Below are 24,516 nucleotides of genomic sequence, written 5' to 3' on the forward strand. Positions count from 1 at the left end.
GCTCTAACAGCAGACAGATGACTCACCTTGAATCTCAGATGTATTTGGGTCTGTCTAGGGATTTGGATGCACTGAAGCTGGACAAAAACTTGGGAAACATATTCCATAAGTATTTGAAAATTAATGCTCTCTGAGACAAACTTGGACTGATAGAAGATAGGAGAAAGCAGGTGGCAGCAGATAAAATCTACTCCAATCTCCTCTTGCCCATATTAGATGGTTACAAGCCAAAGTAATTCCATATAGCCTTTCCAAGACTTTCTAATGTGACTGAGCAACCATCTGTGTTTCTTATAAAGCTGTGGCCACCTAGTGTTTTATTTTATTCCTTCTCTATTTGTCATCCATTTACCCTCATTACTGCTTCTCTAAGATGTCATCTCCAAATAAAATTGCCACCAAGTACATTTTGCCTCAGTCCTCTGTATCCTTGAAAATCCAAGTCAAAACTGATATCTAGTAATCTCCAATCCCTCTCTCATCTTGTTTGCAGCCAGTGAGTTGTTCCACTATTCCACTGCCCAAGTTTCTACATAATATCATTTCCATCTCTGATGGAGAACTTCAGCCAATCACATTCTGTTTAGGGTGTGTCCCCCTGGGGCCACAGAAAAACATAAAATATCCAGGTGCGCTTGCCTTCTTCCTCTTTGCCCCCTGCGCTTCTGGATCACTGGAACCCTGATTTTGTAAGTTTCTTTTCTTCTGTTTATTAAAGCTGAATATTATTTTAAGTTGGTCTGGTTAATAATAAATACCGATCTACCACGCCCCTTCACATCTTTTCTTCCTGTGGCCTCTTCAGATGCTTCATCTTTGTTGTACCCTTACTGCTTTATGGAATGCTATACAAGTCTAACCCAGTACATTCTCTTCTATATGTTGGGTCTCACAAATAGCAATATAAACTTCTCAAAATATATCATCTTCATTTTCAACAATCTCGATCAACTCCAAATGATTTTAATATAGTGATAAAATCCTTTTCTTTATAATAAAACAATCTTCAGATATAGCATCTGCTAATTATTGCAGCCTATTTCTCCATCATATCTGTATGTCTCTTCTCTATTCCAAAAAGCAGACCTTTTGGGACAAGGCACAGCTTTACTTTCATTTCCCGGCTACCCAGATCAAAATAACCTCACAGAAACTGTTGTAATTACAATACTGCTTGGCCTATTAGCTCAGGCTTCTTATTAACTAACTCTTACATCTTAAATTAACCTAACCCATTTCTACTATTTTTTTATTTTACCATGAGGCTGTGGCCTACAGGTAAGGTTCCTACAAGTATCTTACTCCTTCAGCAGCTACATGGCAGCTCCCTGACTCCACCTAATCTCTTTCTATACGTATATCTCTTCCAGCCTGACTATATTGTGCCCTGCTATAGGCTGAAGCAGTGTCTTTATTAACCAATGGTAATAAGCATATTCATAGCATACAAAGGGGAATCCCACATCATTTACTCATTGAAAACATCTCCCTTCTTGAAGCTTCTTTCTACTGTGTATCTTATTTACTTACCTACAGAGATAACTTCCATTAAGAACTTGACACTGCCCTTAGCATTTGTAACATGTTGAGTAAAGTACTAAATCCTCTATCGTAAAATCTTAGCTAGACCCAAATTAGAAATATTAAGATACAGAAATATGTAATTGTGTCAGAGCACCAATCTCTCTATGCCATTGTGGTACTGACTCTGTAGTATTAATATGGCTCTCTGTACATAGCATTGCAAATGTACCCATCTCACTTGACAGATTTCTCATTCCCTTGAGTGGAAATTTTGGATCCATTCTAAAAGAATCTGGAGATCTGGGAAAGCCCCAATTATTTCAACACTTAGTATCCCATACAACTCTTCTTATTTTTCAAAGACTTATTTATTTATTCATTCATTCATTCATTTGTTTATTTATTTATGCATATATACAGTGTTCTGCCTGTATGTACACTTTCAGGCCAGAAGAGGGCACCAGATCTCATTATGGATGGTTGTGAGCCACTATGTGGCTGCTGGGAATTGAATCAATGTCCTCTGGAAGAGCAGAGTGCTCTATAACCACTGAGCCATGTCTCCAGCCCTCACACACACCTCTTTTTCTGCTTGTTTGTTGATAAGGCAGTGATTTGAAATGAAGGCAAGAACAAAGAAAGCATATGAAGATATCCTTATCAATATTCATATTTCATGGCCCACAAAGTCCTAAGAATGTAATCACCAAACATGTTAAATGAAAGAGGGAAAGTGAATGAGTTAAGGAATTCATTTTAGAGAAGAGACTATTTTTTCTGGACAGTTCAAATTCTACTTCCTTCATGAAACTTCTACCAGTTTCCTTGTTTGCTATAAAAAAGACAAAAAGTGTCCTAAATTCCTTTGTTGGTTTCTGTGGGGTCATTATTAGCCTAATAATGATTTGTTTTCTTATGTTGAAACCTTCTTTGGAAGTTTGTATTCCTATGGAATCATACTATAAGCTCTGGAAGGCAAGTCTATGATTTATCCTCTTTGCTTTCCTAGAGTTAAGAGAATGTCTTAATATTTTCCATTCCCCCCTTTATTTATTTATTTATTAAAGATTTCTGCCTCCTCCCCGTCACCACCTTCCATTTCCCTCCCCCTTCAATGGAAGAATGGATGAAGAAAGTATGGAATATATACATATTAGAGTACTACTCAGCAGTAAAAACAATGACTTCTTGAATTTTGCATGCAAATGGATGGAAATAGAAAACACTATCCTGAGTGAGGTAAGCCAGACCCAAAAAGAGGAACATGTACTCACTCATAATTGGTTCCCCTCCCCCTTTTTTTAAAGATCATGCCATTCTTAGAGATTAAAAATTATGGAAAAGAAGTTTATATAATCCTACTTCTTAATGCTGACAAGGAAGGAAGGTTTATTTAGTTTTTGTTGCTGTTTATGAATATACATAAGATTATTAAACAGATAAGTAAAATAAAACTGGTAAGAAAATACGATTAGTTAAAAATAAGGTTGGTTAAATTGAAATGAAAAACAGTAGACAGGAACTGTAGAAATGGCTTGTTGGTTAAGAGCACTGGCTGCTCTTCCAGAGGTACTGGATTTAAGACCCAGATCCCAAATAGTGGCTCACAAATATCCAAAGCTGCCAAAAGGATAGAAAAATAAAAGTGTCTTTGTGACCTTTGAGGTGTGCCTTAAGAACTACTGATAGGGCATATACGGTTAATGCTAACACAATTAGTTGTAACTCTCCCTTGAAACACCCATAGTCTACACTGGAGTGAGTCCCACTAGCTGCAGCTCTTCAGTCAGGAGCTCATACCACACTTGACCGTGTCTTACTCTCCTCTCCCTTGGGAAGTGTGTACTCATTCCTTCTGAGTGCTGCCTTTCTCTTCTTAACCCGCACTCAGGTATGGAGTAGAGACCAACCAAGAGTCTATGTATGCTGCAGGCTTGACGGTATCAGATCAGTTGTTTTTAAAACCAATCTTATTACCAATGCCACCATCACTTTGAATTGTATTGAGCATCACATCCCTTCTGATATGTATCAAAATTTATACTTAATGAGTTCTGGGTTGCAAAGGAGGATTTATTTTTATATACGTGTCTTTAAGTCTTTGTTCACCAATTCAGCAAAAACCACACATAAGCGTTACTGTTTTTTTGAGCGTTTTAGATGGGAAGGAATCACTGGAACAAACCAATTATAGTACAATCTGGATGCATTTGAGAAATTAAGCATATGTGAATGGCATACTTAAGAAGGCCACTTCCAAATACTACTAAATTCTGCTGCCATAGCATCATCACAAGATTCCAGATTGAATTTTTGCTGGATACACGCTTTCATCTCTGTGGCCCTCTTTGTGCCCACAATTTCTTCTGTCTTCTACTTTTAAAAATTATTTTAGATATTGGCAAGCCCCATAGCTAAGTTTTTGTTTAATTTACCCAGCTTCTTCCCATGACTGGGTATAGAGTTTCTGCCCCACTATTATGATTATTTAATAGGACTGCTTTGGATTACCGAGACATCCAGATTATGTAAGAGTGTGCTGACATTGTGGCATTTCCCCCTGTGGCTGCATCCGCGAGGAGCAAAATCCTCTTTCCCGTTCCCAGGGCTTTGTGAAACCAGGACCACAGCAGCAAACCATTATATGATTGCCCTCAGCATTCTCATGGTCTGACAGTCAAAAGAGCAAAGTTCAGACTCGTTTTACCTTCAACTAACTTTATAAATTTTAGCTCCTCCTTGAAATTAATCTGTTTGACAATGACTTTGATATTTAGAAAGATAAACTGAAGAAAAACTGTCAACATTTTGATTTGATTTTTTAAATTATTATATTTTTAATACCATAAAGGCTTTCTAGAAATAAAATTGTACTTGTCATATGCCTTTAAATTATACACTCATCTTTTTCTACTTTAACAATTATAATCAGGTGATACCAACATGGTATGGGAAGTCCTTCTGTCTGTGTGATGCTTTGATTGGTTTATGAGTAAATCTGTTTCAGACAGTGGCCTAGCAGAATAAGGCAAGGTGGGAGTTCCAAGCACAGAGAGGAGGAGAGAGTAGGCAGAGTCAGTGAGAAGCTCTGTAGCTGCCCACAATAGACAGATGCGTCAGAACCTTGCCAGTAAGTCACAGTCACAGTCAGTCATTGGTTCATCTGCCTTGTGTTTTGTTTTTGTGGCTCCAGGAGCAAGCAGATTCCTATCTGTTCATGTCAGTATCTAGCCAAGGAGTATGATAGTAATTTACCATTATCACACAGAAATGACATCTCTTCGCTATTGTAGCCAGATTTCCCTTTGGGCTGCCACCTCACAAATAACAACATGGAGATTCATTATAAATTATAAAAGTTTGGCCTTGGCTTAGCTAGCTCTTAAAACTTTAATTAACCCATGTACATTTATCTTCATTCTGCCATGTTGCATTTACTTTCTGCCGTCCCAAACCTCCTGTTTCCTCTCAGTGTCTCGCTGGAGAATCTGGGTGCTTAGATTCCTCCTCTCATTTTTTCTCTCTCTCTGCCTGGAAGTCCTGCCTATTCTCTCGGCATAGCTGTTGGCCATTTAGCTCTTTATTACACGAATCACAGTAATACAACTTCACACAGTGTACAAATACCCCACAGCACACTCCAGCTCTGTAAGTGAGTTATTGTTTTTCTAACAGGTTCAGTTTCACAAAACCACATCAGGCCAGTCATTTTGTCGTTAGGTCTCCACACCTTCTCAGCTGAACTCCCTAACGAGAGAGCCCACATAACCCTAGTCAGGACTCCTGGAAGCTGAGTTTTGCATAAGTGGCTTACTCCTCAAATCTCACTATAAAATAGTTTGATTCATTTTTCTATTTTGGAGTTAAGAGGATAACTTACTTATTTTAGTATTTCCCTGACCAGAAACATAACAAAACCAGTGCTTTAGCACAGTTGAATGTAAAATTAGCTTCCTACTTAATCAGAAAAAAGTAGTGTAAGATGCATATAAATATTGAGCTTTTTTTTAAAAAAATGAGTTTGAATATTTGTGTCACTGTGTTTTTAATATTTGGGGTTTGAAAAGTTTGAGTATCTGAACAAGGGGCTTGAGAAAGGAAAGTGTAGCACATTCACATAAGGGAACTTCAGATGACCTTCACAGTGCATTATCACATTTGCTGGCAAGAACACATACAATATATTACTTAATAAAAGAAGTAAATCCAAAAGCAGCATACAGAGATGCTTTTTCATCTTTAAAAATGATGGTAACATGAATCTTAGAAAGGCACGCAACAAGATGAAGGTAGCAATGGTTATTACTGGGCTGCCACTAGTTTTAAAAATTACTTTTTTGCTTTTGTTTTTATATTTTACTTATCTGAATTTTCAGTTTTTCATAGCTCATGCATGTGATATATCACCAGTTAAAAATGAAATAAATCGACTAGATTTAAATCCACTTAAATGAAAGAAAGAGCAATGAGTTTGTCAGAATATAAGCTTGCTCCTTTTGGTAGATTTTACAGTCTGAATCAGGCCATAGCTCTGGCAGCTCCCTCTGTGACAGAGAATTAAATGGCTTGAGCTACAGCTTCCCAGCTTCCAATTTATGGTATGTGGCTGCTCTGTGCTTTTTGTTCCATACACTGCATTGAACTAAATCTTGTGACATGAAGCTTCCTGTCACCCTTGAAGGTGATGGAAAGTCCTGTTTCTGGTGAGGGGCTAGTATGGAGAGTTCTCAGGGGAATGTGCTGAGGGAAGGCCTCTGAAGTCCATACTCTGTAGAGGAGCCTTCCAACCTCCCCAACTCACTCTAGTGTTTTGCTCCCTATCCTCCCTTCCCCCTCGCCTTTCTCTCTTTCTCCTTATCTCCTTTTTCATATTCTCACACTTAATAAAGCTCTTCTCCAGATTTTAAAAAGAAGCCTTGCCTCTTTAGAGTGCGGTCATATTTACATTTTCATATATTGTATTTTTTCGGCCTAATGTTCTCCTTCCCATTTCAAGTCCTAGTAGTTAATCACACATAATTCATAATTTCTTCCAGAGATGAGCTTTATTAGAGGGATGCTGTGGCATCTTCCTTTCTGGGCCAACCACTGTTATCTTCTTTTATGATACTTAAGAGGAAAGCAAGCTTTGAATTATAAAGATAGAAGTCTACTTCAGAATGCGACTGTCAATTTTCTTCTTGCATTAAATGCATGAAAAGGAAATACTTTCCGTGTAAAAATAAAATATAGACCAGTAAGATGACTCAGTGGGTAAAGGTGCTGCTATCAGGTCAGCAACTTGAGTTTAAACCCAAAAAATCACACAGTGGAAGGAGAGAACCAATTCTTGAAAGCCGCCCTCTGGCCTCTGTGCATTTATTTGTATTTATGTTTGTGTATGTGGGACTCATGTATAACTGCAAATAAATAGAAGTACTGAAAAGAAAAGAAAAGCCAGAACATAAAGAAAAATTATAACAACTTTTGCAAAAAAAATAAGATTTACAATATGTAGCTCCCTAAAGAACTTAGAGCAATTGGTCAAATCCAGTTGCTGCCAAGCAATTCCAACTAGCATTTCATCTGATATAATCTAGCAACCATTCAGATAGTATAGCCAAAGAAATCTACAAATTTGGAGTGCTGTTGACAATGAGACTGGGCATTAGGGGAAGCTCAAGATAAGTACGGGGCCTCTGGTCTGCTAAAGGTGCTATGTGGCACCATACCTGGAGAAATATAGAGACATATTTCTTACTCCAGATAGGGAGCCAACAAAAGAACAAAGTACAAAGGGTACCATTAAAGTCCACCTTCATGAACCAATGAGGTTTTACTGCGAATACGTGCAGGAGCAGAAATCAAAAGGCAACGCCCCTAGAATGAGTGGCAGCTGATGAAAGCTGGGAAGCTGGAGTGCACTGCACAGCCTGCGGGCAGCTCAGCAAATCAAGTGTCCCTGGCTGCCTCTTCTAGGCACTGCGGCTGGTCCCTGCTTGTTTCAGGCTGTTCTGATGGTCGGAGTCTCCTTTAGGCAGCTCAACTTTCCTGAGAGTATCCAAGTCCACCTTCAGGGTCCTCCCATGAAGTTTGTTTAAATAGAGTCTCAATGTACACATAACTAAGCATTGCTGACCAAAGTGGGCTCCTGCCCATCATCGCTGTCTGTGCGTCTGTCTCTCACACAAGACGGTCTGTCAAACTGTCAGCACTGTGTGAAAGCTCTCTGAGGAGACAAGCTCTCCCTCCAGCTGGCCTCAGGCTTCAGTCTTTTCTTTCTTCCAGGATGAGATTCCAAGGGAATTTCCAGTTTCTAAGGATTTAGTTTCAATGGTCCAATATCCAAAAAGAGGGCACAAATAGCTCTGTAGAATGCCTATTCAAAATAGACACAATGGTGTTTTCGGCATTCTTGGAGGAGTAGGTGTATGAGCACGGTTTGTTTTGTTTTGTGTGTTTGTGTGCATGTATATGTATGTGTTCTCGTGTGTACGTGTGTGTGTGTGTGTGTGTGTGTGTGTTTGAGTGTATCACAGTGGTTGTCTGGACTTTTTTTTTTCTTGCTCTACAAGTTTTTTGTTTATATGTTATGTCTCTGATTTTGTGGTTTTAGGGGTTTCTGTGCCAATTTGTGCGTCTATTTGTGCTTCTTGTGCTTTCTATTTGTCTAATTGTTTTTCTGTTCATTACTTTTACTTTATTCAGGTTTGTTGCTTTGTTTTTATCTGTTCTTATTACTGTTTCTTTACTTTATTCCTTTTTGTAAAGACAGCTTTATCTTGTAATGAGAGAGAGCAAGAAAGGATGTGGATTTGGGAAGGTGAAAAGGATCTGGGAGGAGTTAGGAGAGGAGGAAACATAATCAAAATATATAATATAAATAACTTATTTTCAATTAAAAATGAACATAAAAAGTAAATATTTTTATTCCTGTCAGTACAGTAACAAAGACAGAAAGATCAAGAGTTCAAGTTTATTCAAGCTTATATTTTGAGTTTGAGCATAGTTTGAACCGTAGAAGACCACGTCTGGAAAGACAGAGAGAAGAAAGAATGCAAAAGAAGTAGATACTAAAAGTCAGTGTGTGGTTCAGTGTGCTATTTCAGTTGTGCTGTTAAAGATGAAAATGATAACCAAGTTCAAAGAGTAGGCAGTTTTAAGTCTTGTTAACTTGTTTTCTCACATATGACAGTATTTCTTTTGTAAATAAGAATATTATGGCATGCACTTGTCAGTGGGATCAATCTCCGGCTTCCCTTTCAGTCCCAGATACCTGCTATACCACTGAAATGCAGATTGTAATAAAGATTCAAGTAAGGTTTACTATAGAGTAATATGAAACACTATTATCAATGAGAGTGGGAAATAACCCAACAAACCACTGTGGAAGAAAGCACCTTCACAGATAGATTAAGAGTAGACAATATCCAGAGAGACTTCTATATAGACATACATGTTTTGGAAGGTGTTTTCTGTTTTCTAAATCTCTGAATAGTCAGCTTTCTAGGCAGCATTTTCCTATGTGAATGATTGACAAACCCACTTGGAATAACTCTTAGAAGATTCAGAAGGGAGCAGTAGGATGTCATTACATTTTCCAGAATTCTTGTTGGGAAGTAATCTTATTATCTTCCAGAAGTTCAGAATGCAGAAAGATACAACTGAGATTTCATTTCTGTCTCAAAAATTGTCCTAGTTAGGGTTACCTTTGCTGTGAAGAAAGACCAGGACCAAAAAACGTTGGAAAACAAAGGGTTTCTTTCATTCAGTTCCGTATAACAGTTCATCATCAAAAGTAGTGAGGCCAAGAACTCAGGCAGAGCCGGAGCCTGGAGAGAGGAGCTATGTAGAGGCCATGAATGGGCACTGCTTAATGGCTTGCTCCCAATGGCTTGGTCAGCCTGGTTTTTTTTATAGGACCCAGGACCACCAGCCTGGGGAAAGTATCACTTACAATGGGCTGGACCCTCCTGAATCAATCACTAAATAAGAAAATGTCTTACAGTTGGTCTTATGGAGGCACTGTCTCAGTTGAGGCCCTATCCTCTGATGACTCGAATTTGTGTCAACTGAAAATTAACCAGTACATAAATCAATGAAAACTGAAAGTGACTCTAGAAAAATATAGGTGCTTGTGGTGTCCTGCATCTAGAATACAAGTGCTGGGTCCATCCAGCTTATCTGTTTGTACTTGGTGGGAAGACAAGAGACAACTGATAGAGTCGGGAGGACATATAGTAAGTCCGGAGAATCACCTCCTGTTTATTTCTCATAGCCTTTATAAATCCCAATACAGAAAGGAGGGGGAAGACAGAGGGCTTCTGTACCACGGTACAAAGTACAAAGTAGTTTCCCTCTGAATACTCAAAACATCAAGTAACCACACCCTAGGTCAAAACATCTTGTTAGTAGCCGCACTTTAGGTCAAACATCCTGTTAGTAACCACTCCTTACATCAAACCTCCTGTCATAAAACCATGAAGAAGCAAGAATAGGTGTGAACACTCTTACCTTTCGTCAAGGTGGAATGGGTCCACTTTGTGGGCTTGCACAGATGCTTCACCTGGAAGAAATAGCCTTTTCTTAGCGGGCCTCAATGAAACTTTGCTACTGCAATCTCTCTCCTTATATAGTCTACAGCTGTTCTTTCAAACCATCAGTTAAAAGAAACAAATCTCACCTAAAAGAACATACAGGATAGTTATTCTGAAGCCAAGTTTGAGTGACCACCATGTTCTATTTTCCCATACTGAAGCAGTTTTATAGTATCTTATCAAAGAAAGGCAAAAATTGAAACAATTTTAAACTGCTTTTGCTGGTGGGTACATCAGAGAGATTGTTGCAGTCGGGGGGGCATCTCTCCTACCATCCTCGGATGCTGGGGTGACATTCTTATATTTTAGGCTGGTGGAAGACAGAAGTCTGTTAAGTTAATAAATGTCAAAAGGTTTTTAATCTATCCGCTCTGGAAGATTAGTTCTGACTAGTTAGTAGCAAGGAATGGCTATTTAGGGAGAAAGTTTGAGACGAGGTATAATTAGGCTTCTTATGGCCCTGCGAGATTCCAGTTTTGCTCACCATTGCACTTCTAATCAGTCGATTAGCAGACACAGCTTGTGTCCAAGAATTCCCATTCCCAATAAGGTATTTTAACATCATTGTTTTTTTCATTTTTAATCTGAATTCTACGTGTGTGAGTTGTTTTGCCTGCGCATACGTCTGTGCACTACATGAGTACTTGATACCCATGGAGGTCAGAAAAAGACAACAACTCCACTGAACCGATACTTATAAACTGTTGTGAGCTACCGTGTGGGTGCTGGGAACTACACCCAGGTTCCCTGGAAGAGGAGGCAGTGCTCTTAACTACTGAGCCATCTATGTAGCTCCCGGTGTTTTGAACCTTGAGGAGAGAGAGCTGTGATACCTTCCTATTTCTAAAAATGGGTGTGTTAACTAACAAGCACATGGGATTATGAGGGGAAAAAAATCCATCCTCAATGACCTTCGCACTTAATTATTTCTACCTGGCTGCCTAAAAATGGCTCCAGTTCACAGATAAGAAAGGCACATTGATAAAGTTAAAATCAAAGGCCCTGTTACCCGGCCCCTGACTGCTGTGTGGGTGCTGTATCAAAGAGAGGCACATTTGTATCTGTCCACAATATTAGAATTATCAAGTGGCAATAAATCCACAAACCACATGAGTTCCATTGGCAGCAATTTGCCAAGTAGTCTTGATTTTCATTAACGGCTGCTGAGGCAAACAGAAGTTCCTTTGTCCCAATCTTAACTAATAGTATTAACTCTCAGACCACATATTACACAGTTCATCTCTCTATACGGATGCATATGCTTAGATCACAGAATGGTTACAAACTGTTACATGAGCTACAACAGAGTTCTGGTTGTCAACTGACGGGAGGCAAGCAGAAGACCGATGGGGATGTAGAGAAAGTCTCTGAGAATAAAATAATGGACGGCCAGAGGTGCTGCTGCAGAACTCAAGCTGTAGAGACAGAATTGAGCTGAGCCTCCAGGTATAAAGAAGCAAGGTGTGCAATCATGGAGACCACAGAGGTAAAGGACAGGTTAGAGTCCAGAAAGATAAATGGACAGCAGGTCCAGATGTACAATGTGTAATGATTGTGTTGTCTCTTTAAGAGACAAGCCACGCCCACTCCCTCCCCCATCTGCTGAGGCAGACTGATCTTCAGCTTCCTGACTGAGCTCTCCTCTCTTCCCATCCCAAGGCAGCTTCTGCCTCTCGCTCCACTTCTCCGCTTCCTCTCCTTCTCTGTCTCTCTCTCCTCCTCCTCCTCCACCACCTCCTCCTCCTCCTTCTCTTCTTCTTCTTCTTCTTCTTCTTCTTCTTCTTCTTCTTCTTCTTCTTCTTCTTCTTCTTCTTCTTCTTCTTCTTCTTCTTCTTCCTATCTCTCTCTTCCCCCCTTCTCCGTTCCCTCTCCATAACCCCCTGAATAAATATTCAGCCTCACTCTGCATGCACTCTGTCTCTTGCCCGCTCACAATGTGTCTCCCTGCCTTGGACCAGCCACTGCTAGGGGACTGGCAGCCATCTCTGCCTGGGACTGGCTGCTCCCAGGGCCCTCTGCCTACCGCCACATGGCCCGCTACCACCATTTGAGAACCTCCAGCATTTCTGCTGCCTACTGCCACTGGGGATCTTGCAGCATTTTTAATTTTTCCATTACACAAATGAGTGGGTGAGCAGATGGATGGCGATTTAAACAAGTCACATCAGGAAGGAGGACATTCTTCAAATAGCTGGGAAATCTGTCAGCCTCTTAATGGGCCACCTCTTTGTGAAGGGGTTGAGATGAGGGAATTGCATCCTAGCTCTGGTTTAGTACACTCCACAAGTCCTCGGATCTGTTTTTCTGATATGATCTTGATACCCCCATGTTACCATATGGTCCTCACTGACTCTGGCCAGTTTATAGGGCAGTCACTTTGTACTCTTTGGAAGAAATCATTTATCAGCCTGTCTTGTAGACAGTGCTGGCAAGATTTATGCATGCTTACAAACGTGCAGAGTAAACTCATCTGTATGTTTTCACTCAAAATAGAATCAACTACTATTTGTAAAATAGGGTCCCGCAGGATAAAGCATGCTCTAAACACATACATAGAAACACACACATTCACACAAACAAAAACAGTCATGTACAATGTGGAGGACCAGAGAAAGAACACAGCCTGTACTATACATGCCATCTTAGGTATATCCCTGTGTCCAAAACATAAACTAAGAAGCAGAAATTGATTTATTAGTCCCACCCTTTCCTGTAGCAATGTCACAATTACATAGAAAAGATGAAACAAAAGCCAGGACAAATGTAGAGTGGCGATTTAGTTGTGAGATAACCCTAAGAACTTTGTGGAATCCCCTCCCAGGAAGCAAGGGCCTCCTCCTCTGGTGTCAGCCCTTCGCTCATCATCCCACTCCTGTGGCAATGATCACTGTAAAGGGTTCATTGTTTTAGAGTATCTGTCACACTCTCTGAATCCATCATGCTTAACTGCCCATTGCTCAGTCTTGAAGGATTTGGGAATGCCATGCCATCTATTACTGGACCAGCATGAACGTTACAGAAAAATGCCCATACCAGAAAGAAATATCGTACAAAGGACGTGAATAGAAGCTTGAACACTGGTCAACAACTACTCAACTTTCGCTACTTTGAAAATGCTGACACAAGCGACCCCACTTCGACTCTGACAATGCCCCTCCTTGTCTTTGCTGTAGTCACCTCGGCTTAACCATCCAATTGTTTCGTTTTTAAATTATCCTTCATTACCGAGATGAGATAATTGGGAAGAAATTGCAAAAGGTCCCTTTCTTGGCCAATTTAAGCAACCAAGAGATCTAAAGGAAAGTATATTGGCTGAACTCACCTGAGCCTCTCTGCTGGTCACTATCTCAATCCTTCTGTATTTGCTGAAGGTTTTGGCGTTGGGAGTCTTATGCCTTTTCTTTGTCAGGTTGGAAAGTGCAAGCTTTTCCTTGTCTTTATTCTTGAAGGTCAACTTTAAGAGTCAACTCTTGAGGGGCCTATCAAACACAGTAACTTAATAATTGATAGAAGTGAGCTTTTGTAACTGCCTGGTTGGAGAAGAGCTATTCTAAAGGGAGACATTTGCACCCCTCCCTTTAGCAATCAGACTATTGAAATGATGGACCCAGAAATACTATGCCAGAGGAAGGGGAAGGATGAAGCCTTGTGCCTGCTGCCTAAGGAGGAACTTGTCTCCCATGAAAAGATATCACATAGCTCTAATTGTTGTTATAATTTCTATGAAGGCAATTGTCATAGACAAAGACTAATACATAAAATGACATAGACTTTCATTAACTCAGCATACTCTTAAGTCCTTAATGACGTAGTCACCCAGAAGGGCCACCAAGATAGTATAGACTTCAGATAGCCCATGCCAATTTAACAATAGAAATCTTCTCAAAATATATTGGAATTCAAATGTAAGCAGACAAGTTTCTTAAGAATTTTAGATTCTACGGCAATTGCTGGGCAGGCGGTATATGCGGGACTTCCAGGTAGAAAGAGAGCTCTGGGAAGAAGAAGGCAGAGTTGCCTGCCGGACTTGGAGGAAAAAAATCGACACTACTGAGAGATGAGGTAACAAATCATGTAACAGAACATAGATTAAGATAAAAGGAATAATTTAAGTTAGAAGAGCTAGTGAAACAAGCTTCAACAAAGGTTGAGCTTTCATAATTTTTTTTAAAAAGAATTTTAGATTCTAAATCTTCTTCCCACAACACTGCAATTGCTTTGGCAGAATGATGATCGTCCAAAGAGATACACTGTGCCCTTCTCTTTGGCTCTCAGGCTCCATAAACAAGAGACCCCAGAAGATTACAATTTCCTGAGAAACCTCATGCTGATAGACCACAAAGGTTGAGGCCTTGGTGTCAAGCAAGACACCAAGAGGGTGTCGAACAATCTACTGCATGGGAGGAGATTTCACAAGTTCTGACAGTAAATTGGGCCATCTCTCAATCTCACCCTGGAGATGAGACCCTGATCGGTCAGTGATGGGCAGGACCATGCCTAGATCAGGAGGGCTTAGTTCCTATGCTTCCTGTCTCCTTATATTTTAGCCCCATACCTTCCATCAGACTCCTATGGCAGACTTTAGGGACATTGGGGCCCTGTGTTGGTTCCTTCCCCCACTGTCGTCCTCTATTTTTAATTGTTCCTTTTAATCCATGGCTGTCTAAACCAGAAACTGCAACTCCGCCACTATCAGCAGCTGTTAGGCTGTGAGGGAATCCTGTTACCTCAGGCACCAACTCTTTCAAAGCTACAAAAGGAGCTTAACTAGATCTCTGGCTCTCTAAAGAACTCAAGATTCAAGGTTTGAGTGGAATCCTGCTCACCTCCTCTCCTTCCCTTCCCTTTCTAGAAGCCCAAATGCTTCTCCTCACCCCTCCTTAAAAACCCTTCTCCACCTGGCTCCTCCCTACCACGTCCTGTCAGCTGACACAGCCTCCTGACTGCAGATGTATTTTATTTAATCAAACACACCTTTGCATCATTAAACAAATGTTCCAGAACATACACAAAAGTAGCACACCTTAAAATAATATTCTACAACACCACACTGAACAAGTCTGGCTCTGTTTTCACTCTCACTTGTCTCTTTAATTGACATATAGGAGGTAGATGTCCGTGCCTAGCTTTTGCAGACTGGCATAGCCAAGGTTATGACTTTAACTAAAATCTCCAACAACATCACCAATATTGCCTTCCCTATTCAAACTTTGGACAGTGGAAATAGTTCATCCCATATCTGCTGGTACTGCAGGGTGAGTTCAAATGGCTACCATTCCTCCAACATGAAGACAAAAATTAAAGATCTAAAGACAGATGTCAAAGCACACTCTACAGAATCACACATAACTTGAGTGCTGTGGCAAACATAATTTGGATATTCCCGCCACACACCAAAGTCATTCAGCTCAATCAACCTTTCCGAAGGACAGGCATTTCATATACACCTGGCTCCCTTAATGACTTGAGGACAAATTGACGCCAGGAGTACAGAGGAATCAAGATATGAACTCAAAGGGTTCACCAGGAACTTTACAAACCATAAAACCAAATAACTAGAGTACATTTCGCAAGTAGGATGGGGTCAAAGTACAAAAGTCTTTGCCTTTTCGATTTATCAGTGTGAACTAACAAGCACCTGACTCCAGAGAGTCAGTCATGGAACCAGGAACTTGAGGCGTAAGGGGGTGCTCCTGATTACTGGGAATTCCCCTGCGTTCAGTTCACCCAGACTGGTTATCTAAAAGTTTTCCTCCTGGCTGGCTAAGCCAAAACTGTTACAGGTTTTAAATTTACAAATGTGCTACCTTCAATTCCCTGTATTCCAGAAGATCCCAGAAGAAATCAGAAAACAGAAATCGATGAAAGACATTAGACTTATGGGTGGTTTGGCCAAACCAGGTAGAGAGACTCCTAGTTTTTGTTGTTTTGCTTTCTGCCTTTCCCATTGCAGTGCTATAGCTCTGTAGAAACGATGGAGCAAAAGCCAGGAAATAGGCACCCAGTGACTCAGTTGCGGGTCGCAAGCAAGGGCACTCTCTTTTTGAGAGGCGAGGTCTTCCTCACTGGGCATCAGGGCTTCAGCCTGTCCACTTCCTCCTGGGTAATGTATAATATGCACCCATGGTCATATCTTGGCACACTCGGCATTGCTGTAAATCACAGGGCTCACAGCTGAGCAAAATAGTTGATTTTTTTTTTCACTCGGCAGCATGGAGAGCACCTTCCAGTACTCTGAAAGAAAGCCTATAGGGAGCTCCTGATTGGTACAAACAAGCTTGATTTGTTTATGTCCTCTGAGAAAAGTGTGTGATGTCTTCAAGCAATAGGGTCTCACCGTCAAGTTCTGATGAACAACCAAGACCATCAGCAATCCTTTGTAGTGTTTGGGGCCCCCTGGGAAACTCCTGACAAACAATTGGAGGGGAGTTATACTAATCTGGCACTAGGTTTTTATTTGCAACCTGTGCTTATTATAATGTTTTCAATTTCTTGACGGAGGTGGCTCTTCCAGTGAGAAAACTTGGGGAATATTTTTAAAGTAATAATTTCATGTTAAAGTGGTTCACTGGTTATAAAAAAAATTAAGCTTCATTTCTTTTGATATTATTTTATCGGTAATGCCGTTATCTAGGTTCCCATGGTTCCTCCCAGAGGTTGAAAGTAAGTCATTTTATTTAAGACATGATGTACTTTGGACACAGAATTTGGAAAACACAGTTGTGATTGACCTAAAAGTTCCTTGTTGACAGAGATTGCACTTTCGCTTTCCAGCCACCCAAATAATCACACAGGAACTATATTAACAACAATACTCTTTGGCCAACGGCTCAGGTATATTCCTTGCTGGCTCTCACATCTTAAACTAACCCATTTCTATTTATATGTATATTGCCACGAGGCTGTGGCTTACCAAAAATTTTCTGGCATCGTTCTCCTTTAGTAGCTACATGGCATCTCTCTGACTCCACCTTCTTTCCTCCCTCTATCTCTGCTTGGATTTCCCACCTTGATATATTCTGCCCTGCCATAGGCCAATGCAGCTTCTTTATTAACCAATGGTAATAAAACACATTCACAGCATACAGAGGGGAATCTCACACCAGCTCCTCCCTATGGACTAGCTTGTATAGTACCAGAAAATGTTATACAAGTTGCCAAAGTGGGAAAGAATCATTAGTGATGGCCAGCTGGGGTACCTATGAACCACAATGACCAACCCTGCTATGTACTTGATTTTTCGTTTGTTTGGTTGGTTGTTTTGGTATTTGGTGGAACATAGTAGTTTACTTAGCTTACACTTCCACATTGTAGTCCATCACTGAAGGAACTCAAACAAGGCAGGAACCTGAAGACAGGAGCTGATGCAGAGGCTGTGGAGAAGTGCTGCTTACTGTACTGCTTCCTCTGACATGGTCCACCAGCTTTCAAACAGCACCTGGAACTACCAGTCCGGAGATAGCCCTCCCATGCCAATCACTAAGGAAAGAAAAATTCTCTATAGGCTTACCTACAGCCTGTATCTTCTGGGAGCATTGTCGCAATTGAGACTCCCTCCTCTTTAATGAGTCTAGCTTTTACATTGTGCTGTAACACTAGCCGGCACAGCTGACTGCTTGGCAGCTTGACACAAAAACAAATCACTGTTTTGTTTTGTTTTTTATTAATTTTATTTCTAATCATATTCTTTTCCTTCTCCAGGTCCTTCCAGATCCTCTTACCATCCCTACAAACCCAACTGTACGTTCTTTCTCAAAAAATAAACAAAAATCCAGTACAACAACAAAACCTAGGATAATAAAATAAAGCCACACCCAAAAAGCAAAAACAAAACAAACAAAACCCCCACCAAACTGTAATAAAATAAAGGTACATAAAATAACTGTGGAGTCCAGTTATAGGTTGATCAACTACTTCTGAACTTGAGGCCTGTCCTGTCGTGGATATACCCAATGTTACTCTATTTCCCTCTCCCAGCAGGTGTAAGGGACAGTTCATTTGTTAACCTTTACCCTAGTGACTGTTTTTATTCATTCATTTTAAAAAATAAAACAAAATAAAATAAGGTAAAACAAAAACTATCACATCTAAGTAGGACAAGGGAAACCAACAGAAGGAAAAGAGCCCAAAATAAAGCACAAGAATCAGGGACCCACTAGTTCGCACACCTGGGGCCTTATGAAAAAACTAAACTAGAAGCCATGATATATACACAGAGGACCTCAGCAGGACCTGTGCATCCTGCTTAAGTCTCGGAAGTCATAGGAGCCTTGTTCGTGTCGATTCAGGCCTTCTTTTCTTGTTGTCCTCCTTTCTCTCTGGCCCTTTCACTTTTCCTGCTTCCTCTTCCTGAGAGTTCCCTGAGCTTTGAGGCGTGGGATTTGATGGAGACATCGCATTTAGGTCTGAGTGTTCCAAGGTCTCTCACTCTCATGGTACAATAGCAGCAATCATGTCTTGGCAGTAACCCACAGCCATCTAATTAGACTTAGGGCCCACTCACTAGGAAGAAAATCATTCCTGCCTGGTACTAGAAACTTCAGCAACTCAGCGCTACTGAGGTTATTTACGGATTTTAGAGGAGATCTACTACTGTCACTTTACTAGACTAGCATATTTCTGAACAGCATTTTGTTTGTTTGTTTGTTTGTTTGTTTGATAGAGTTTCTCTATGTAACCCTGTTGTCCAGGATCTCACTCTGCAATCCAGGCTAGCCTTGAACTCAGTATTTCACCTGTATCTGCCTCCTGAGAGCTGGGATTAAAGGCGTGTCCCAGCACTACCTCAATATTTATCTTTATGGTCACTGGTAAGTGTGGTTCTAACCTCATCAAATAAACTTCTTTTTGCAACAGATACCAGCAACTCCCCCTCCTCCACAAAAATCCCCTCAACTGGTCAAAATAAACCAATCATGGGGAACCCAACACCAACAGATACATCTGCAACACGATGCCTGCACCTAAGACTCAGGTGAAGAGTGGTGAAGGACCAGCCCTGCAGATCCAATGCTTCAGAATCTCCAAGACTCGGGGTAACTGCAGGATGTCTAAGAGGAGTCCCAGTGGGGCTCCAGCAGAAGCCAGATGCCTTAAACCTGACCAGTGGCAGGGAACACTTGCCAGTAAAGATGAACAGACTAAAGAATACACTGTGTGACTCACTGTGTCACACTATGGCTTTTATAATGAGATCTTTTTCTTTATTTCTTTTCTTTTCAATTGAATTTTATTTTGTTTTTGGGATTGCAGAGGCAGAGAGCAGATGCAAAGGGACAGGGAGAAGAATGGGATTGGGATGCATGCTGTGAAATCCACAAAGATTCAATAAAAGGTGTTATATATATTTGTGTGTCTTATATATGTTGTACATATATGTTTTACACACACATATATATATAAAACTTGGATATGACATTCAAAATATTTGGAATAGACATTCAAAATATTAATGTCTCACTAGCAGGGAAGAAGAGCCTCAGGAGGCAGCTTGTCAGAGTCCTACCTAACAAATCTCTGCACGTGTGTGTGTCGGTGTGTGTGTATTTCTATGTGTGTGGGAATGTTTGCATAGGTGTGTTTGTGTTTCTACATGTGTAGGAGGAGGGCCTGCTTGTTCGTCCCAGCCTGGGCTACAACATATGTGCATGAGAATGTTTGCATAGGTGTAATGTGTGTGTGTTTCTATGTGTGTAGGAATGTTTGCATAGGTGTGTGTGTGTGTGTGTGTGTGTGTGTGTGTGTGTGTGTGTGTGTGTGCTAGCAGTCAATATCAGGTATCTTCCTCTATCACTCTTCAGATCACTTCTAGAAACAGGTCTCTTACTGAACCTGGAACGGATTGGGCAGAGCTGGTTGACCAGAAAGTCTTTGGGATCTTCTTATCCCTGCCTCTCTAACACTAGGATTAAAGGAGCAATCTACCACACCCAGATTTTTATGTGGATTCTGGGGATCCACACTCAGGTTTCCACGCTTACAGCAAACAGTTTCCTGATTGACCAAATCCTCAAACTTTTCCTGACAAATCTTAAAAGCAAAAGGAGGAATCAAACTTGATCTAAATAATTTAATCATATTCAAGAAAAGACTTCAAGGCACAAAAACATCTACTCTCCAGCAAGAAAATATCTCCAGCAAGAAAGGTGCACGTTTTCTAAAATTAAAAACAAAGCAAATCCTTCCAGATGTGGACTAAGAAGATGGCTCAGTAGGTAAAGTGCTTGTAAGAAATAGAACAGTGTTCAATCCCTGGAACCCATAGATGTGGTGACATACCTGAAATCTAAGGACAAGAACCTGGAGACAAGCAGGCACTTGTTGGCTGGCTTCCTTAGCTTACTTGATGAGTTTCAGGCCAGTGACATGGAACGCTGCATTAAGAAATACACCCCAGTTTTTCTTTGGCTTCCAAACACATATGCACACATTTTACCCTCCCCCTATACACACACACACACACACACACACACAAACAGAAAGAGAGAGAGAGAGAGAGAGAGAGAGAGAGAGAGAGAGAGAGAGAGAGAGAGAGAGAATCCTCCATGTATAGAATGAGACAGAAAAATATTCTCCATTGTGAAAGAAAGAAAAAAATCAACGAATAAAAACAGACCAAAAATACAAGCCTAGCAGATGCTGGCACTCAAATGGTTAATGTAATTGTCTGTCCTGTACTCAAGCTGTATTTAGTCTTTAGAGACACGGAGGTACTTTAAAAAAGTCAAGTCAAGCTCCAAAGCTGAACACTGTCTGAGTACAAGCCCCCAACATAAACTGATTTCTCTGCCTGGAATGTTCCTCTTCCCTATGTCGCTTGCTAAAAACTAATCTTCATATTTCATCTCTGTCATCACTATCTCTAGGAAACTGTCTGAGTCTCATCCCTTTACTGCACGATGCTATCTATGGATCTTAATATCATCCATTTTATGTCCTTATTACAAATATAATTTCCCATTGCTTGTGTGATAACCTGGTTAATCCCTGTCTCCACGACTGTCTCAAGCACCGTGGTGACAGGGATAGTTTGATTTGTTCACTATCGTCTAGTGCCTGCCAGAGTCCTCAGGAAGTAAGAGGAGTATGGGATTTGTGAAAATGAGAGGCTAAAGGCAATAACTAAGGAGCAGAAAAATATCTGAATTTTCAGAAGCATTTATATATATATATATATACATATATATATATATATATATCAAGCAAACTACAGACAGTTTCAAATATATCATCTCAATGTACAAATATTCACATTGCAAACTAGGAACAACTGCATGTAAAAAGCAATGTACATAATCAACCTTTTAGATGCAGGGAGCCATCAGCTCTGCCCTTCCAACATCTCCTTGTGTTAAGAAACGCAAACTTGCTTTGTGATAGCTACCCTGGAGATACATAGAATTAGACTTGTAAATCTAAAGCAGATATCCCTACAAGGTATTTGTCAAGTCTTACAGGAGTACATCTAAAATCATGGCGATTTGTAACGTTTCATGTCCTCTCTGTTTCCATACTAATGGTTTCTACTAAGGGCTTCTAAGATATTAGATGCACTTGCCACAATTAACAGAACAGGGGATAGTGTTGGAGAGAGTGCTCAATGGTTACCAGCTCATACAAAGAGGATCTCAGTTCAGTTTCCAGCAACCAGGTTGGGTGGTTCACAGCACCCTGTAACTCAAACTCCAGGGTCCTGACACCATGACCTCTGTACACATACCCCCCCCCCTCTCTCTCTCACACACACACACACACACACACACTTTTATTTTAAAAATAAAATTTAAATATTTTTTTAGAAGACAGAGCTGAAGGCTTACAGGTATTGATGAATGCAAAAAGAGAAACATTGGTGTAATAGTTAAACTGGTTCCAGGTGGCTTGGCTTAAACAAAGCCACTGGGGGGGGGGGGGGATACAACCTGAGATGGATACTGAAACGCAGTAGCTGTTTCTGTTCTAATTGGAACTGAGATGGCGGGATGGAAAGCTGATGGGATTCCACAATGAACTACGTGCAGGAATGGAAACTGCACTGACTGTATGTCCCTCATTACAGAATGTCATAAAAACTGCAATCTCGGGAATACGACTGCACAGAGAGTACATTGTCCCACCACAATGTGAGCTAAGGCCAGTTTCTTCCTTTTGCCCTGTCTATTTAGTCCATTATGTTTATTAAGGATCAGTGTTTTTGTATTCCTGATTACAATCCAAATTTTATTTGGAATGGAATATGTAAATTGTTATTATCATGAATTGAATATTCAAATAGGTTCAACTTAATTGGTTTTATGCTACATTTTCTTTTTCTGGCACCAAATAATCTACTTATGATGTGGAATTAAGTAAAAAAAAATTCAAACACTTAATGTTTAAATATTTGGGGTGGAAATTTAAAATGTTTAAATTATGCAAAAATAATTAATGTTCTATGTGTAGTCCTGACTGTTCCCCAAGAAGCAGGATATCACACCTAACTCTAAAGCTGCACTGAAGTGGACACTTTGATCTCCAAAAATGGCCAGTACATTGGTCTTCTAAAAAGTTACAAAAACTAGGAAGGTGGGTCAGTTTCTTCTCCAAGGAGAACGGTTACCTATGGCTGAGTCCTTGCTGTTGGAATACTTCTACTGTTAGGTCTGTTTTATACTAAAACTTTTGCAGATCTGATGTTAAAGGGTGCTGTAAAGTATGTGGTGTAAAACCTTTGTCCTAACTGGGAGAGGCCGCCCAATGCCAAACCAACAAGCACTGAACACTCTGCAATAACATTGCACATCATTTCCACCCACAACCACTAACAAAACTAATCTCAAGGTTCTGAATAGGTCTAGTGAGGTTGAGAAATGAAGGGCAGTGAAGGACTGTTTAGTGAAGACCTCCGTCTCCACCACAAGGTTGACACAAGGAGAGAGAGTCTTACAAGTGTGTATGTGTATGCATGTGTGTGTATATATCTGTGTGTGTGTGTGTATGTCTGTCTATGTCTCTCTCTCTCTCTGTGCATGTGTGTGTGTCTGTGTGTGTGCATGCATGCATTTGCTTCCCTTGAGTCATCTTGTCATGGCAACAGAAACCAAGATAAGTTTTAATGAGAATGATGGGAAGGAACACTGTATCACTTAAATATTATCTTTAATTCTCCTTCTTGAAAGAAAAACATCTAGGATATTCTAAAACAAATGAGTGTACTTCCTTTATCTTCTTTTTAACCTTTCCTTTTATAAATATGTATAGTTATAGTTTCACAAAAAAACATTCAAAACTGTTTTCCAATCATGAAATGGCATATGCATATTTTTCAAAGCTACTAATGAGCAATGGAAACCTTTCCCTCATAAAATTAATGAATTTTTAATTTTGTATTAGTTTATTTGATAGAAGAAAAATATTTTACAAAATAGATTTTCCAAACAGTTTACAAAGAATAAACTGTAGCATGATGTTTATAAAAAAAGCAAAATCCAAATAAAATTATTTTGTGATTCTCAAATTTTGTTCTAATTAACCCTGTAACTTTTCTCTAACCATCATCCTTTGGTCAGTTTTACATTTCTTTCTGATTCTCTACATATACTAATAGAGCAATGGTTAAAGTAAACACTATTTCAAGTACAATTGAATAGTGTCAGACTCCTCAAGGAGTATAATGAAGAAATGTAACTGCTACAGCAGTCAGAGCTTGTTCTTGTTCAAAACAGGAAGTGACACTAATAGGAGGTGTGGCCTTGTTGGAGTAGTTGCAAAATTGTTAGAGGAACTATGTCACTGGGGGTAGTCTTTGGGGTTTTAACTACTCAAGCCAGGCCCACCGTCTGTCTCTCTTCCTGCTGCCTACTGATCCAGATAGAGAAATCTCAGTTCCTTCTCTAACACCATGTCTGCCTTCAGACCACCATGCTTTCCTCCATGCTGACAATGAATTAAATCTCTGAAACTGTAATCCAGCCCCCAATAATTTCTGTCTTTTTATAAGAGTTGCCATGGTTATTGTGTCTCTTCATAGCATAAGAAACCCTAACTAAAACACAGGGCAAGCTTTATAAAGGAAAACATTCCATTGGGACCGGCTTACAGCTTCAGAAGTTCAGTGTAGTACTATATTATTTGCATTTTGATAAATAAATCTTGCCTGAAAACCAGAGGCAAAGCTAAAGCCACTACAGGTCAGACAATGGTTACAGACATTTTTAATCCAAGGATTTGGGAGACAGATCTCTGTGAGTTCAAGACTACCCTGAGCTACACAAATTCAATGCCAAAACAATTCCAGGTGGTGGTGGTTCACACCTTTAATCCCAGTCTAAGGGAGTTACACACTTTTCATCCTAGCACTAGGGGGAATATAAAATGGAAGGAGAGAGAGGTTTAGTCTGTTTAGTTTTCAGTCTCCCAGCCATGGCAGAGGTAAGAC

At 40.1% G+C, this 24,516-nt stretch overlaps 1 non-coding gene across 1 annotated transcript; it reads right to left on the bottom strand.

Moving 5' to 3' along the window:
* Nucleotides 1-3,535: 3,535 nt before the first annotated feature.
* LOC142858038 (small nucleolar RNA SNORA40) lies at nucleotides 3,536-3,658 on the bottom strand. The gene has a single exon (XR_012911932.1). It is a non-coding gene; the product is annotated as a small nucleolar RNA SNORA40 (small nucleolar RNA).
* Nucleotides 3,659-24,516: the final 20,858 nt, after the last annotated feature.

This window comes from Microtus pennsylvanicus, chromosome 9 (assembly GCF_037038515.1).
Source record: "Microtus pennsylvanicus isolate mMicPen1 chromosome 9, mMicPen1.hap1, whole genome shotgun sequence".
NCBI classification, from domain to species: Eukaryota; Metazoa; Chordata; class Mammalia; order Rodentia; family Cricetidae; genus Microtus; species Microtus pennsylvanicus.